Source organism: Mustela nivalis, assembly GCF_964662115.1.
Source record: "Mustela nivalis genome assembly, chromosome: 9".
NCBI classification, from domain to species: domain Eukaryota; kingdom Metazoa; phylum Chordata; class Mammalia; order Carnivora; family Mustelidae; genus Mustela; species Mustela nivalis.
The window spans coordinates 63,202,885-63,221,209 of record NC_139028.1 but is presented as its reverse complement, the minus strand read 5'-3'; the positions used below and the strand labels follow the sequence as shown (position 1 = coordinate 63,221,209).

The 18,325-nt window shown below is 37.8% G+C and overlaps 1 protein-coding gene and 1 pseudogene across 4 annotated transcripts in view; one reads left to right on the top strand and one right to left on the bottom strand.

The window, feature by feature from the left end:
- RAB6A (RAB6A, member RAS oncogene family) overlaps positions 1-18,325 on the bottom strand; it is a 121,595-nt gene that overhangs the window by 47,840 nt on the left and 55,430 nt on the right. The gene's annotated exons all lie outside the window — the stretch shown is intronic.
- Positions 2,550-3,780, top strand: LOC309873677 (high mobility group protein B1 pseudogene; annotated as a pseudogene). Its single transcript has one exon. The product of its transcript is annotated as a high mobility group protein B1 pseudogene (transcript).

Sequence of the window (18,325 nt, the reverse complement as noted above, 5' to 3'; positions counted from 1 at the left end):
GGAGAGCTTGCTTCCTCCTCTCTCTTCCTGCCTGCCTCTCTGCCTACTTGTGATCTGTCAAGTAAATAAATAAAATCTTAAAAAAAAAAAATCAAACAGACAGAACTATCACAGATCAGAGGAAACCCAGGAAATGGGAAAACTAAATACAATGTGGCACCTGGATTGCATCCTGGAGAAAGGAGATTAATGAAAAAACTAGTAAAATCCAAATAATGTCTAGAGTTTGGGTATAAATATTAATATACCAATATCAGTTTCTCAGTTTGGGTAAAGTTACCATAGTAATACAAGATGCTAAAAAGGGATAAACTAGTTAATGGGTAAATGGAACTATACAATGTTTTCAATTTTTCTGTAAATTTAAAATTAATCCAAAATAAAAAGTTTATCAACAAAGGTAAAGCATATAGACACAATCTCTAAATAAAAACTTTCAGGGGCACCTGACTGGCTCAGTCTGTAGAACATAGGACTCTTGATGTCGGGGTTGTAAGTTCAAGCCCCAGGTTGAGTGTAGAGATTAAAATCTTTTTTAAAAAAAAGTATAAAGATTTGTATTCTTCACTATATATACATTATGCCTAAATTAAAAAAAAAAAAAAAATCTAACAAGCCTCAGAGCTGGTACTTATACCACGGCTTGATCCCTAAACAGTCTCGTCCCTAAACAATGGGTCACAAGATTCTGGTTACCTGATACCAACAGTAAGCTTAGGTAACAGTGTCCTGACTCTGAAGTATACTAACATCCACTTGAGTAAATCTGTCATTCAAGTTCAGTAAGACCACAATAAAAGTCAGAAAGCAGAGACTTTATCAACCTTACATAGACGTATGAACCATTCTATTCTTGCTAATAAATGGTTAATAAACATCTATTATGTATGGCAGAAAAAGGAAGAAAAGGAAAAAAATGATGTAGGGAGGAAGGTGGTAGCTAACTAAATCAGGGTACCACGGAGGAAGCAGGTGACAGAAACAAAATAAGAACTGGCAAATTGTTAATAACTGAAGTTCTATGACAGTATTTGGGGAATGAAAACTGAAACCAATTACATTCACAAGGCTTACTATCTGCATAAACATGACTCTACCACTCTACTGTTATCAACCTGACTTTACTATTCCAGGAATTTCTTCTCTAGGAAAATAAAAGTTGCAAATAACTATTATTCCTTTCTGTTAAGCCACCCAGTTTGTAGTAATTTGTTAATGTAGCCCCAGGAAACTAATATAGCTACTAAGCATTGTCTCACTTACCATGGTAAGCAATAAACTCAGATTTACCTTAATAGTAGGTTGTTTGGGTGCCTAGTTTTAGGAAGTCAGCATTGAATGGAGTTCATTATACTATCTGAACTATTGTGATATATGTTTGAAACTATTCATAATAAAAAGTATTTTAAAATGTTTTCAGAACATATCATGGCCCCAATGTGAAAATCACTACTTCACAATTAAACCATGACAAAAGGGGCGCCTGGGTGGCTTAGCGGGTCACGCCTCTGCCTTCAGTTCAAGTCATGATCTCAGGGTCCTGGGATCGAGCCCCGCATCGGACTCTCTCCTCAGCAGGGAGCCTGCTTCCTCCGGTCTCTCTGCCTGCCTCTCTGCCTACTTGTGAACTCTGTCTATCAAATAAATAAATAAAATCTTTTTTAAAATAAATAAACCATGACAAAGAATGTTCTATCATATTCTAACTCAAATGTCCTATTTTCTGCAAAGCCTTTATCCAAATACCCTAAGTCTTTGTAGCTCCATCCTCTATGCTCTCCTAATACTTGGTACATACAGCCTTAACTACAGCCCTTTTCCTTAGGTTGAATGGGTCCTACTCTGAATAAGGGAGCCCTGACTATAATGGTAACAAAGGCTATGAATCCTAAATAGTACTGTGTCACTTTTTCCCGTTTAAAATGGAAGAAGCAGGCGCCTGGATGGTTCAGTGTGTTAAGCCGCTGCCTTCGGCTCAGGTCATGATCCCAGGGTCCTGGGATCGAGTCCCGCATCGGGCTCTCTGCTCAGCAGGGAGCCTGCTTCCCTTCCTCTCTCTCTGCCTGCCTCTCTGCCTACTTGTTATCTCTCTCTCTCTCTCTGTCAAATAAATAAATAAATAATCTTTTAAAAAATAAATAAATAAAATGGAAGAAGCATTTTGGGCATTTTATTTCAAACTCCAGTATTAGTAAAGCTAACAAAAAACACTCCATGAGGAGTCTAAACCAGAATAGGGACAGCCTTTCCTACCGCTCCACTCGGTAGTATTTATCAAAAACAGCAATGTGCAGTTGGATCTAGCATGCAGTTTAATCTGAACAAGTATCTAAAGAAAATAACTAGACAAGTACATAAAGATTTAGGTGTAAAACTAGTCACTATAAGAGTAAAATTTAGACATAGCTTTCTTTTCAACAGGTCCATGGTTATATAAATTATGGTATCTTCATAAGGTCCACAGTATTAGATACCTATTCAGATTGCTACAGAAATCTTAGTGCCATCAAGTTGTTTAAAAAAAAAAAAGCTATAGCTACAGAGCGGAGATAATGAGGAGGCTGCTTCTGGCTCCTGCTCTCACAGCCACTGCAGTACACTGAGCTCCACAGAGACAGAGCCAGGGCAAGTGAGAGCCAGCCGGGCACTGGGTGACTCTGTGCCTCACTGAGGAAAATAATTAACCATGGGCAAAGGAGATCCTAAAAAGCTGAGAGGCAAAATGTCGTCATCATCATATGCATTCTTTGTGCAAACTTAACGAGAGGAGCACAAAAAGCAGCACCCAAATGCTTCAGTCAACTTCTCTGATTTTTCTAAGAAGTGCTCAGAAAGGTAGAAGACCATGTCTGCGAAAAAGAAGGAAAATTTGAAGACATGGCAAAGGAGGACAAGGCCCATTATGAAAGAGAAATGAAAACTTATATTCCCTCTAAAGGGAAAACGAAAAAGAAGTTCAAGGATCCCAATGCACCCAAGAGGCCTCTGTTGGCTTTTTTCTTGTTTTGTTCTGAGTATCGCCCCAAAACCAAAGGAGAACATCCTGGCCTATACACTGGTTATGTTGGAAAGAAACTGGGAGAAATGTGGAATAACACTGCTGCAGATGACAAGCAGTCTTAGGAAAAGAAGGCTTCTAAGCTGAAGGAAAAATATGAAAAGGATATTGCTGTATACCGAGCTAAAGGAAAAGCCTGATGCAGCAAAAAAAAGGATTTGTCAAGGCTGAAAAGAGCAAGAAAAAGAAGGAAGAGGAGGATAAGGAAGATGAAGAGGATGAGGGGGAGGAAGATGAAGACGAAGATGATGATGAGTAAGTTGGTTCTAGCGCAGCTTTTTTTCTTGTCCATAAAGCATTTAAACTCCCTACAGACAACTCATTCCTTTTAAAGAAAAAAATTGAAATGTAAGGCTGTATAAGATTTGTTTTTAAACTGTACAGTGTCTTTTTTTGTATAGTTAACACACTAAAGAATGTGTCTTTAGATAGCCCTGACCTGGTGATATTTTCAACAGTCACTAACCTTGCCTGGTACAGTATGGGGATTGTAAATTGGCATGGAATCTTAAAGCAGGTTCTTGTTGGTACACAGCACAAATTAGTTATATATGGGGATGGTAATTTTTCATCTTCAGTTGTCTCTGATGCAGCTTCTACGAAATAACTGTTGTTCTATTAATTGAATACCACTCTGTAATTGCAAAAAAAAAAAAAAAAAAAGTTGCAGCTGTTTTGTTGACTTTCTGAATGCTTCTACGTAAATACAATTTTTTTTATTAGTATTGTTGTCCTTTTCATAGGTCTGAAATTTTTCTTCTTGAGGGGACGCTAGTCTTTTGCTTTTGTCCATTTTGGATCACATGGATTATTACAGTGTTTATCTTTCCATATAGTTAGCTCATAAAAAGCTTTTGTCTGCACCCTGCGTACTCATGAGGAGGGTAATAAAAGTTGAACTGAGACAGTTTTCACCCAGAACTGAAACTCAAAACTTGATCAATTGATACCAGATCTCACATAGCCCAGGCATGTTTATAAAGTAAAGAGTAACGAGTCTAGTCAGTCACACCATGGGATTAGGAGAATCAAACATTTTGAAAAGTCTGTCCTTGAAGGACTAAAAGAAAAGTATGTTCTAATCTTTACATAAGGACTCTACATCCTTTAACTCCCATTACCATGTAATGGCAGTTACAGTTGCAGTCCCCACATTAAAGACAACCTGAGAATGTATCCCCAAAAGCATGAACTTAAACTATAAGACTGCCATATTAAATTTTTTGTTGACAATCCCAGCAAAGGCTCTGGGGGAAAAAAAGGGCTGGCTGTAAATGTTTTCTCCTATTTACTGAATATGGGTTTCTTAGGAAACTTGACTTTCATTAAAGGTAGTTTTAATTAATTGGGCCAACTTATAAAATGTATGCCACATTTAAAATCAGGTGTATTTTCCTATATTATAGTTTGCTCCTTTAGATAAGTCAAACAGACCTGAGGGAAGAAGACACTTGACACTTTGTATTTCAGTATGAGTTACCTGATTTGAATTTGATTTTTCTTTACAAAACCCTATCCCATTCATTAGACTCACAGCAGTTTAGGGAACAATGTGGCAATTTTGTGGTTTTTTGAGATTACTGTTCTCTTAAAGTACCAGTGTTTTAAAATACTGTTCTTGTAATTTTACACACTTCTGTGATGGAGTGCTGTTTTGCTGTATAATTTTGACTTGGATTCTTTCTATTTGCATTTGTTTATGTAATTTCAGGAAGAATACTGAACATCTGAGTCCTGGATGGTACTAATAAACTAACAATTGCAAAGGTTTAGAAAAAAAGCTATAAATTCATTAAAATTTTGCTAAAGCAAAAATATTCATCACCCATAATGAAGAAAAAGTAAATCTAAAATCCCTGCACACATGTGGATACACACGTGCATGCTTGCTCTCTCAAATAAATAAATCTTTAAAAAAAAGATTTCAATTTATTTATTTCACAAAGAGAGAGAAAAAGAGCACAAGCAGGGGGAAACAGCAGAGAGAGAGGGAAGCAGACTCCCCACTGCACAGGAGGCCAGATGGACTCAATTTCAGGACCCTGGGATCATGACCTGAGCTGAAGATAGCTGCTTAACTCAGAGAGCCACCCAGACTCCTATCAAATAAACAAATAAATCTTAAAAAAAAAGTTCTAAATACAAAAAGGTATATATTCACTCAAAAGATAACTCTCTAAATAGCTTACTTCAGATCAGCAGACTACAATGAAATGTTATAATATCCCATTCTGATGCATGTATTTGTAAGTAATCTCTAAAAATTACAATATCACTTACAATGCCCCCTTAATCCCCCTCCAGAAACAAAATAAAAATTCTAGCCCAATTTCAACATTTATAAAATAAGTTCTGAAATGAGACCGTCTGCAAAATACTATATACTCTCATAATTCTCTAAAGAACAGGCATGACAATGATCTCAGTGGGACTCCTATTCCATTTTACTCTACTGACAGCCATGGCAAACAATTTAGGAATGAAATCTAATCCAAGTGGTAGGGCTGTATCTTTTATTTGTAGTCCAAAGCAAATATAAGAAAAGATCATATTCATATTTCTTCATTTTAATGAGCACATAATAAATACCAGGGATGATGCAAATGCTGAGATTAAAAAACAAAAACAAAAACACAGTCCCCGTTCAGTTTAAGTGGGGGAGACAGAAAAAATTACTGCAGTGTGATAAAAAATATAAAGTGGGGCACATGGCTGGCTCAGTCGGTAGAGTATGAGGCTCTCAGGCTTGGGGGGTCATGTGTTTGAGACCCACATTAGGAGTAGAGGTTATTAAAAAAAAAAAAAGTACAGTAGAAGTATGCACAGAATGTTGTGGGTGGGAAGGGAAGAGTCTTCTAGATGGCTGGAAGGTCAGGAAAAACTTCCCAGAAAAAAATAACTTTAAAGCTGAGGTTGGAAGTTGAGGTTAGCTAGCTAGAAGAAAGCAAATGGCATCACAAGTCTCTAGCAAGGACCATGAGCTATTCTATATAAGAGGGCTTACTTGTACAGCTTTATTTATTTTTTTTAATCTTATCTAGAATGCATCTAAAATGAAATAAATTTAAATATATAGCTCCATTTTTACATGGGGGTATGTGAATTCTTTAAAAACAAACCAGAAAAGAACATTTGTAATAATAAGCCATAAATAATAAGCCAATAATAATGAGCCATAAAAGACTGTAACTCTAAATTACAGTTTTTCTGATGAGATTTTACTTCTAATATTGAAACTGTCCCAACCAAAAAAAGCTATTACTGAGTGAATTAGCAATATTTGAAGAAGCAGTTTCTGGGTTGGAATCCCAGTTATTCCTTTTTTTAAAAATTGAGATATAATTCATGTAAGGGCCTACTTAGCCAGAGCGAGCCATTTTGTTGTTTATGCAGTAAACTTAGATTGGACCTGCCCCTTCCCCCCAGGAGAAAAGCGCTTAGAAACAGAACTGGTGAAATATGACTGACCACCCCTGATAACAGAGCCCACATACAAGGATGAGTCCGGCCAGGTGGAAACGTCCAATCCGTGAAAGTGCATGTATTACCTCCCTACCCACCAAGGATGAGCCAGGCCAGGTGGAAATGTCCAATCAAGGGAAAGCGCACGTATTACCCGCCAAGGAGTGTGAGCCCCGCCTTTTGGACACCAGACAAAGGCATCAATTCTAGCCAAGGTCATAGGCTGAATGAGATGACTATCATGGGGTAGAATATAATTCAATTGGCCACCTCTGTGTGGCTAGGCTCAACCACATGGCCTTTACTCTATAAAAGTTAGTCTGTGAGACTGGGAGGGGTCACCTCTTTGCAAGAGACGGCCGGTGGGTTTGATTCTCGATGCTTGGCGGGAAATAAAGCTTTGTTTGACCTTCGCTTTGTATCAGTCTCGTCCTTTTGTCTACAGACCCTTTCAATTCACATACCATAAAATTCACCCCTCTAAAAAGCAAAATGCAGTGTTTGTATAGTATATTCACAAAGTTATGCAACCATTACCCTAATTCCAAAACATTTTCATTACTCCAAAAAACTCCCATATCCATTAGCAGTAAATCCCTAAAAACCCTCATCCCTAGCAACCTTTAATCTTTCTACCCTATGGATTTGCCTGTTTTCCAGTCCACATTTTACCACCTATGTAATTTGTAGCTTAATCTTTCGGTGCCCCAGTTTCATCTATAAAATAAGCATAATAATAACTCTATATCAAGGAATGGTTAAGACATATAAAGTGATTAGTATGACTGGATATGCTTAGGGAACATAAACAATTCTTAGAAAGCATGGCAGAAGGTAGTCCTCTTTGTAACAATCTAAGATTTCAACTGAAGAGTGAAGATAACCCTACATGAATCTAGAATTTAGGTATTTCCTAATTGAAAACAAGTCATAAAACAAGACCAACAAATTTAGAGGTGTAAAATCATATAGTATATGTGTTTTCTGCCCTTAGTGAAACTGAACAAGAAATTTTAACTAAGATACTTAGAAAGTCCCAAAGTGTAACCTAGGTGTTCAAAAAGAAATCACAAAGGAAATTTAAAAATAATCTGACTGAATGATAATGAAAATATATAATATATGGCATGCAATATTCATAATAACCAAAAAGCAGATGCCAAATGTCCATTATCTGATGAATGAAACAAAATGCGGTATATCCATTCAATGGAGTACTATTCAGCCACAAAAAGGAACAAAGTACGATACATGTCATAAGGATGAATCTTGAAAATACCATACTGGGGCGCCTGGGTGGCTCTGTGGGTTAGAGCCTCTGCCTTCGGCTCAGGTCATGATCTCAGGGTCCTGGGATCGAGCCCCATGTTGGGCTCTCTGCTCAGCAGGGAGCCTGCTTCCCGCTCTCTCTCTGCCTGCCTCTCTATCTACTTGTGATCTCTCTTTCTGTCAAATAAATAGAATCTTTAAAAAAAAAAAGAAAGAAAGAAAGAAAGAAAGGAAAGAAAATACTATACTAAGTGAAAGAAGCCAGTCACAAAAAACCACATATGATAGGATTCCATTTCTATGAAACATCTATGATAGGCAATTACACTGAGACAGAGAGATCAGTGGTTGCTTCAGGATAAGGGACAGTAGGGGAATTGGGTGATGATGGCTAAGAGACACAAGAGTTTGTATTAGAGGTATGATGAAAATGTTCTAAAACTGTGGTGATGGTTACACAACTCTGTGAATATATTTAATGCCACTGAAACATATATTTACAAACAGTTAAAATGGTAAATTTTGTTATGTACCACTTTATCTATGGTTTCATTTTCTGCCATTTGAGTTACCTAATGTCAACTGCATTGCAGAAACAGATGATCCTCCTGACATACCATCAGGAGGTCAATAGTAGCTTAATGCTCTGTTACACTGAATACATCAATCTCCTCACTTCATTTCGCCATATACACATTTTATCATCTCACATCATCACAGGAAGGGTTAGTATGGTAGTACAAAAAGGTATTTTGAGAGAGAGATCACACTCATTTAACTTTTATTAGGATATATTGTTATAATTGTTCTATTTTATTATTAGTTATTGTTGTTAATCTTTTACTGTGTCTACTTTATAAATTAAACCTTATCATAGGTATGTATATATAGGGTTTGGTACTATCCGGTGTTTTAGGCACCTACTGAGGGTCCTGGAACGTATACCCCGTGGATAAGGAGGAACTAGCATATATTTTACCACATTAAAAAACCCTCTCACTAGCCCTCCCCCCCCCAAAAAAAAATTATAGGGTATTTTTAAAACCTAATACTGGAACACCAAAGACAAAAGGAATGCTTAAAAAAGGGCTGATTATTTATTATACATTAAAGAAACTAAGCATTGGGCCCCTAGAAAACCAAAGTATACTAATTTAGGACCAAATTTCTAGAAGCAATAAAGTAATTCCTAATATAATACACTCTTCAAGAATCTTTGGGTTCAGGAGTGCCTAAGTGGCTCAGTCGGTTGGGTGCCTTTAACTCAGGTCATGATCTCAGAGACCTGGGATCTAGCCCCACATCAGGCTCCCTGCTCATTAGGGAGCCTTTTTCTTCCTCTCCCTCGGCTTGCGCTCCCCCTGCTTATTCTTTCTCTCTGTCAAATAAATAAATAAATAAAACACTGGGGGGAAAAACCAAACCTAGGTTTCAAAGAAGTAAGACTGGTGTCTGCTTTAAAAAAAAAAAAAAGAAAAGAAAAAGTCTCTGTTCTATAACCTATATATATAAAGATGTATGAAATGCTTCAAAATTCTTAGCCAGTTATATTGATTAGATAATACTGAAACAAACCAGCTAGATACTTATATTTTTCTAAGTTTTTCCCACAAAAATAAGCTACTACAAATGATTAATGTGCTATGGTAATAACTGTACTTAAACCAGATGCTATGATTTAAGTAACAGAGCTAACAACAACAACAAAAAAAGCCTATCTGTAGTTACAATTTCATCATGATAACAAAGACAGCTAAAAAAGGTACTTAGGGACCACAGCAGAAAACCTCAGTTGTTAGCAAAATCCAATGCAATACCGTAACTAAGATATCTGATACACAGGTGGTATAATTCTATGGCAAAACAGAAAATTGAGGCTGGCTCAGCTTGCATAGCATGTGACTAAATCTCAGGGTGGGTAGTTCGAGCCCCACATTGTGGGGTAGAGTTTACATAAACATAGACACCAGAGAATCAATTAATCAAGATAATGCTACTTCAATGTAGCTAACCTAGTCAGCAACACTAAAGTTCAATAAATCTATTGGCCTTTCTCTAACTACCTAATTTGAATAAAGATTTTGTTTCTTAAAGTTAAAAAAAAAAAAAGACAACTACAGTTACACTTTTACAAACATAACTCAAAAATGGGGATTATGAGTTTGTGTAGAATATTTGTTGAAATCAGTAGTTTCGTATCTGTAGCTCAAAAGTAGTTTTTAATAAAGATGCTTTACCTTTATAATAATATTTATGTGAGAGGCATAAAACCTATAGTATGAGTTTCCAGGATGATGAAATGGAAACGCCCAGAGTAAAAAACAAACAAACAAACAAAAATATTTGCAACATAAGAGATGAAAACAGAGAATTAAAATAAAAACTTAAAAAAAGAGAAAGAAACAAACACTGGGTGATGTATGGAACTGCTGAATCACTATTTGTACACCTGAAACTAATGTAACATTGTATGTTAACTAAAAGCAATTAAAAACTTCAAAAAGCAAAAGATGAAGACAGGAAAGATACAAAAACGTAAGGACTTGCTAATCCTACCAAAGATAAATAAAAAGTAAGCAAATATTTTAATGCTATTATTTATTTCTCACTTCATACCAAAACTACTAAGTACTAGGAAACATGGAGGTTGGGGGATAAGAACAAAAAATTATGAAGGCACGCACCAGAGGGAGTTCACATTCCTCTGAAAGAGACAAACATGCACACATACAAGAGAATGAACAAGAGAAGAAAGCACTGTTCAGTGTCCAGTCTCTATACTGCTGGAGATATCTTTTCTTAATTTATAAAACCTTCCAAGGCTCCTCACTATCCATAAGCTAAAGTTCAAAATCCTTTAGCAGGAATTCAAGAACTTTGACAATCAAACTGGAACCAAACCTCTGGACTCATAACCTACCCTTGCCAAACAAACTTCCCTCTGACAATGATGAAAGGCTATTAATTATTCTTCAAACATAACATGTACCTTGGAACCTCTGAGATTTTGCTCATATAAACTAATTTTGTGAAACTTTTCTTTCCTGGTTAATTATGAACTTATAAATTCAGTATCAGATGGGGTTCTACCTGAAAAAAAAAACAACCCATACAACTCTATTACTTCTCAAAATTACTTTCAGCCTAAGATTTTATTTCTGTGAGTATTTTAGACAGCAGCACAGCTTTTATAGTATTCCTACAACAAAGTGATCATCCATCTTTGAATGTATCATAAGGATAAAAAGATGAGTTGGAAATTATCTGTACCATCAAGGAACAGTACAGTGGAAAGTTCAAACTAAGTACTAGCATAAGATTCATTTTACCAGCATTAACTTTACACAAGCCTTAATTAAGTCTAAGTGCAGAAATTTAATGTAAGGAAAAGCATGATCCACTCTTCTTGTGGGGGAAAAATAAGAAAAACTGGCAATATAAGAAATACTTATCTCAAATTATCTTGTTTGTACCTTATTTACTAGTTTATTTCTTCCAAATTACAAATAGTAAACTGCAGAATAGGAATTTCATCTTGTTCATGGCTATCTAAACTCGTATCCATCCTGTCTAGCACTGAATTAACCAATGAACAGAAACTTTACCAAGTACACAGCATCCATTACTAAGGCAGCCCAGAGTCTAGCATACAACAAGCTAAAGCAGCAGTCTTATGTCCTTCTAAATGTGAAGGGAGATAAGGCTCATAAAACATACTGCATAATAAAGCTCAGGATAGACACTGAGGTTTTAAAATCAGACCAAATTTACTAATTTACAGAAAGAACTTTCATTAAGTATGGCAATTTTCAAGTCAACTAGCAAATTTTCTCATTTAAGCTATACATATTATTTGTATGTTTTACCTGTTGTAGTTCAATAAAGTTTTCCTTATTTAAAAAAATCTAAAAACAGGGTGCCTGGGTGGCTCAGTCTGTTAAGTATCTGCCTTCGGCTCGGGTCACAATCCCAGAGTCCTGGGATGGAGCCCCCATCCGGCTCCCCATTCAATGCAGAGTCCGCTTCTCCTTCTCCCTCTGCCCCTCCCCCTGCTTGTGTGCTCACTCTCTCTCCCCTTCTCTTTCTCTGACAAATAAATGAAATCTTAAAAAAATAAATAAATATTTAGCCAAAAGAAAGATGGTATACCACACTAACACCACAGTAACCTTTAGGGCCAAAGGCATTATTAGAAATGAAATGGAGGGGCACCTGGGTGGCTCAGTGGGTTAAAGCCTCTGCCTTCAGCTCAGGTCATGATCCCAGGGTCCTGGGATCAAGCCCTGCATCCTTCTCTCTGCTCAGCAGGGAGCCTGCTTCCCAGTCTCTCTCTCTGCCTGCCTTTCTGCCTACTTGTGATCTCTGTTAAATGATAAATAAAATCTTAAAAAAAAAAATGAAATGAAACACTTGAAGATGATAAATGGTTCAATTAAAAAAAACAATGGGGGGAGGCGCCTGGGTGGCTCAGTCCTTAGGTGTCTGCCCTCAGCTCAGGTCATGATCCGAGAGTCCTGGGATCAAGCCCCGCATCGGGCTCTCTGCTTGGCAGGGAGCCTGCTTCCCCCTCTCTCTGCCTGCCTCTCTGCCGACTTGTGTTCTCTGTCTGTCAAATAAAGAAATAAAATCTTTAAAAAATATTAATAATAATAAAATTGATGACATGGAACACAAAAAAGTCTCAAAAAATTAAAAATAATGAATATATATTCTCTCATTACAGTACAGTTAGAATAAAAAAGAAAAATATGAAGAAAACCAGAAAAACCCTAAGTGTTTGGAAATAATATACTTCTTTTTTATTTATTTATTTTTAGGGGGAAAGAGAGACAGAGAAAGAGAGGAGAGGCTGAGGGAAAGGGAGAAAGAAAATCTTAAGATCTTAAGCAGACTCAGGACACATAGGTGGCCTTCGTCAATTGAGCAACTGAAATCTTACGATTTCAGGTTAGGTGGATTTCAGGTTAGGTCGTGGGATTGAGCCCCTAGGGGAATGATGGGCTCCATATTCAGCATGGAGTCTGCTGCTTGTCCTTCTCCCTCTGCTCTTCCCCCACTTTGCTCTCTCAAATAAATAAATAAGAAAAACATATTCTGTTTTTGTTTTGTTTAAAGATTTTATGTGTGAGAAGGAGAGCCAAATGTGCACAAGCAGGGAAAGGTAGGCAGAGGGAGAAGAAGGCTGCCTGCTGAGCAAGGAGCCTGATGTGAGCCTGGATCCCAGGACCCTGGGATCATGACCTGCGCGGAAGGCAGGTGCTTAACTGACTGAGCCACCCAGGCGTCCCAGAAGAAAAAGATCTTAAAGTAGGCTCCACACCCAGTATGGAGCCCAAGGTGTAGCTCAATCTCACAACCCTGAGATCATGACCTGAGCCAAAATCAAGAGTCAGACACTTAACCAACTGAGCCACCCAGGTGCCCCTTTTTTTCCTGACTCCCCCATTTTTTTAAAATAATACACTTCTTTTATTTTGTTTTATTTTATTTTATTTTGTTGGTGTCCCAAGATTCATTGTTTATGCAGCACATCCAGTTTTCCATGCAATACATGCCCTCCTTTATAACCACCACCAGGCTCACCCAAACCCTCACCCCCCGTCCCCTCTAAAATGGAAATAATATACTTCTAAATAACCAATAGGTCAAAAGAGAAACCTCAATAGAAATTAGAAGTATTGGGGCGCCTGGGTGGCTCAGTGGGTTAAAGCCTCTGCCTTCGGCTCAGGTCATGATCCCAGGGTCCTGGGATCAAGCCCCACATCGGGATCTCTGCTCAGCGGGAGCCTGCTTCCCCCCCTCTCTCTGCCTACTTGTGTCCACTCCCTCTCTCTCTTGTCAAATAAATTAAAAAAATATTAAAAAAAAAAAAGAAATTAGAAGTATTTTGTACTAAATAAAAAAGACATGGGGGGGGGGCGCCTGCGTGGCTCAGTGGGTTAAAGCCTCTGCCTTCGGCTCGGGTCATGGTCCCAGGGTCCTGGGATCGAGCCCTGCATTGGGCTCCCTGCTCAGCAGTGAGCCTTCTTCCTCCTCTCTCTCTGCCTGCCTCTCTGCCTACTTGTGATCTCTGTCTGTCAAATAAATAAATAAAATCTTAAAAAACAAACAAACAGAACAAAACAAAGACATAAGGGAAATTTATACAACGTGTACACTTATATGCAGATTAGCTTATTTATTTGACAGAGATCACAAGAAGGCAGAGAGGCAGGCAGAGAGAGAGAGGGAAGCAGGCTCCCCGCTGAGCAGAGAGCTGGCTGTGGGGCTCGATCCCAGGACCCTGGGGATCATGACCCCAGCCAAAGGAAGAGACTTTAACCCACTGAGCCACCCAGGCACCCCACTAGCGAGTCTTATTAAAAGATACAGATAATGACTATTAGAAATTAATGAAGTATGATTACAGACTCTGCAGACATAAAAGCAATATGGATAATTTAGGCTAATAAATTTGAAATCTTAGATAAAATGTTCAAAATCCTAGAAAAACAAGAGGCAAATAAGCAGGGCAAAAATCTTACAGTCTTATGACTACTAAAGAAACTGAAGTTCCATTTTAAAATACTTCCCCATAGGGTGCCTGGGTGGCTCAGTAGATTAAAGCCTCTGCCTTCAGCTCAGGTCATGATCTCAGGGTCCTGGGATCAAGCCCCGCATCAAGCTCTCTGCTCAGCAGGGAGCCTGCTTCCCTTCCTTTCTCTCTGCCTGCCTCTCTGCCCACTTGTGATCTCTTGTCTGTCAAATAAATAAATAAAATCTAAAAAAAAAAAAAAAAATACTTCCCCATGCTCACAAAAGGCCTAGAATTGTCACGCCACACAACTCTTAAAAGAATAAGGAGGGAGGATTTGCTCTCTGAGAAATGAGCCATTTTTATGTAGAGTTATAGCAAATTTGGTAATGTTACAAGGATAGACAAATCAACTGGTAAAATAGATATTCCAGAAACAGACCAATTAATTTATATACAGCTGATTATTACAAAACTGACACAGCAAGCAATGTGGAAAAGCACTGTTTTTTTTAAATACATGATGTTTGGGTAAATATGTACCCATCCTGAAAAACTTTAAACCTGACATCTATGTCACAGTACACATCAAAATCAATTTCAGATTGATTATAAACCTAAATGTGAAAGAAAAAGCAAATAAGCAAAAAAATTCAAAATACTTCTAAAATATAATACAGGAGCCTATCTTCATTACTCAGGAGATGGAAAAACTTCTATAGGACACATCTACCTATTTTAAAACTAATATTTTCTGTCCATGAAAAAGTTGCCATTGAGTAAAAAAAGCAAGTAAGCATAGGTTGGTCTATTCAAAAGACAAAACAAAAAACAAAAAGCAAAAAAGAAACAAAATAATACAACCCCAAAAACAAAAAAACCCTTTTGTTTTCTTTTTCTTTTTTTTTTTTTTAAGATTTTATTTATTTATTTGACAGACAGAGACCACAAGTAGGCAGAGAGGCAGGCAGAGAGAAATGGAGAAGCAGGCTCCCTGCTGAGCAGAGAGCCCGATGCGGGACTCGATCCCAGGCCTGGGATCATGACCTGAGCCTGAAGGCAGAGGCCCTAACCCACTGAGCCACCCAGGCGCCCCCTTTTGTTTTCCTTTATGGAGAATGAAGAACACACTTCATTGGAGGATGAAACAACAGTTTAAGATTCTACCACACAGTATCTGTATCATGGGTTAAAAGTCTCTCTTTAAACTGTGACTACAGGGGGGCCCCTGGGTGGCTCAGTGGGTTACCCAATCTCCAAATACTAGATCAGGATCTCAATTTCTCATGGGGTCAGAATTCATTTGAGTTGTTGCATCCTTTTTATATTGAGGTTAGCCCTAAATTCCAGAGAGAAGTAGAATCCACTTAGGTGACCTCTTGACATCATCCAAAGACATATTTTAGCACCCTTTCATGTACTCCTATCCACTCATGACCATAACACTTCTAAAAATTAAAATGCCTCCTTTTCACATAAAGATTAGATATATTTAATTTTAAGACAGCATTTCTTCTCTATTTGCATTTCTTCTATATTCTCTCGAAGCTCTTTAAGCTAAGCTTATATTCTTCTCCAAAACACTTTTCAAAATCCCTGATAGTGCATTCATTATATTTTTCTATATAAAGCAGTTTTATATGACAATTTCAATCAGAGCCTAACCAATCTTATCCTGAATACTGCGGCTATTTATTTTTTGTTCAACATTATTTTAACATTTGTACCTAAAACTCCCGTGCAAACAAATACTAATACTTCTACAACTTTTTCAGCTTTTCTCTTCTTGTTCAGATCTCAGAACTGCAAAGTAGCTAGCTATTATCTTTTTTGTATAGTATCATTGCAAACATAAAGACTTTCTTCATGGGCACCTGGGTGGCTCAGTCAATTAAGTGTCTGACTCTTGATTTTGGCTCAGGTCTAGATCTCAAGGTCCTAGGATCAAGCCCTGTGTCAAGCTCCATGCTCAGCACAGAGTTTACTTGTCTCTCTCCCTCTGCTCTCCCTTCCACACCTCCCCCACCCCGCCCCACTCTCTCTTTCATAAATATAAAATCTTTAAAAAAAAAAAAAATTGGAGGGCCTGTGTGGCTCAGTGGGTTAAGACTCTGCCTTTGGCTCAGGTCATGGTCTCAGGGTCCTGGGATAGAGCCAGCATCAGGCTCTCTGCTCAGTAGGGAGCCTGCTTCCCACCCCCTGCCTGCCTCTCTGCCTACTCTGTCAAATAAATAAAATTATTTTTAAAATCCTTTAAAGGATCTTTTAAATAGCACATTTTCATTTAAATAGCACATTTTAATTCCATGATTAAATAAATCTATGATTTTTCCTTGCATATAGAAAGCATTTTGAAATGATTCTGTGAACTCAGTAATACAATCATTAACAAAGCAAATTTTATCAAAACCACTGAACTTTACTAAAAACAAATGTTTCTCATCTTACTCTCAATTGTAAGTTACATGCATTTAGAATTGTCATACGGGGACACCTGGGTGGCTCAGTTGGTTGAGTGTCCGGCTTTTTTTTTTTTTTAAAGATCTTAATTTATTTATTTGAGTGCTCGCTTTGGCAGCACATATACTAAAATTGGAAATATTTTATTTATTTATTTGAGATAGAGAGCAGGAGCCTGGGAACAGCAAGAGAAGCAGGCTCCCTGCTGAGCAGGGAGCCCAACACAGGGCTAGATCCCAGTACCCAAAGATCACGACCTGAGCTGAAGACAGACACTTAACTGAGCCACTAAGGCACCCCTAGCATCCAACTCTTGAATGTGGCTCAGGTCAAGATCTCAGGGTCCTGGGCTCTATGCTCAGTGGGGAGTCTGCTTGAGGATTCATTCCCTCTGCCCCTCCCCACCTTCATGCTGGGGCACGCGCTTCCCTCTCTAAAGTAAATAAATAAATCTGAAGTAAAAATTGTCATATAAATTACAAACGTCCAGTACTGCAAAATATCTGAGAAACACTTAACTTTATCTAACAAATTTAGTTGATATAGCTCAACTTTCCAGAGATGATTAGTTTTTCACCACTTTGGTTTGGGGAACATCTAAGTATTCTATATTTTCTGCATATATTTCACCTATATAAAATTTATCAAGGAGGGTGCCTGGGTGGCTCAGTGGGTAAAGCATCTGCCTCTGGATTAGGTCATGGTCCCAGAGTCCCAGGGCCCCAGGGTCAAGTTCCCCATCAGGCTTCCTGCTCTGAGAGGAGACTGCTTCTCCCTCTGCCTCTGTCTCTCTTGAATAAATAAACAAATAAATAAAATCCTAAAAATAAATTATCAAGGAAAGGTAATAATATACAAAAAAGTTTAATGCTTTAGTGCCAGAGCTCTAGAACCAAACTGTTGAGTTGAAATCCCAACCTGGCCACTTACTAATAACCTTATAGAATTGGGTCAAATTCCTTAACCTCTCTGCGCCTCAATTTCCTCAAAGTAAAATGGGAATAACACTAGTACCTATTTTATAGGACTATTTTAACTTTTTTTTTTTTTTAAGATTTTATTTATTTATTTGACAGACAGAGATCACAAGTAGAGAGGCAGGAACCCGGCTCCCTGCTGAGGAGAGAGCCCAATGAGGGGCTCGATCCCAGGACCCTGGGATCATGACCTAAGTTGAAGGCAGAGGCTTTAACCTACTGAGCCACCCAGGGACCCCTATTTTAACTTTTTATTGGAAATAATTTTAAGCTTACAGAAAAGTTATAAAAATGGTACAGAGAATTCCAGTATACCTTTCACTCAGCTTCCCCTAATAAGAACTCTTAAATAGCACAACTAACAAAACTGTGAATTTAACAGTGATACAATGCTATTAACTAAACTACAGAATTTATTTGGGTTCCACCAGTTTTTCTACTAATGTTCTTTTTCTGTTCCTAGATCCAACCCGGGACCACACACACTGTATTTAGCTGCCATCTCTCTCTAGTCTCATCTCATTTGCCATATTTCCTGTCTTTCCTTGTTTTCCTTGCCACTTCTGAAGAACACTGGTCAGTTAT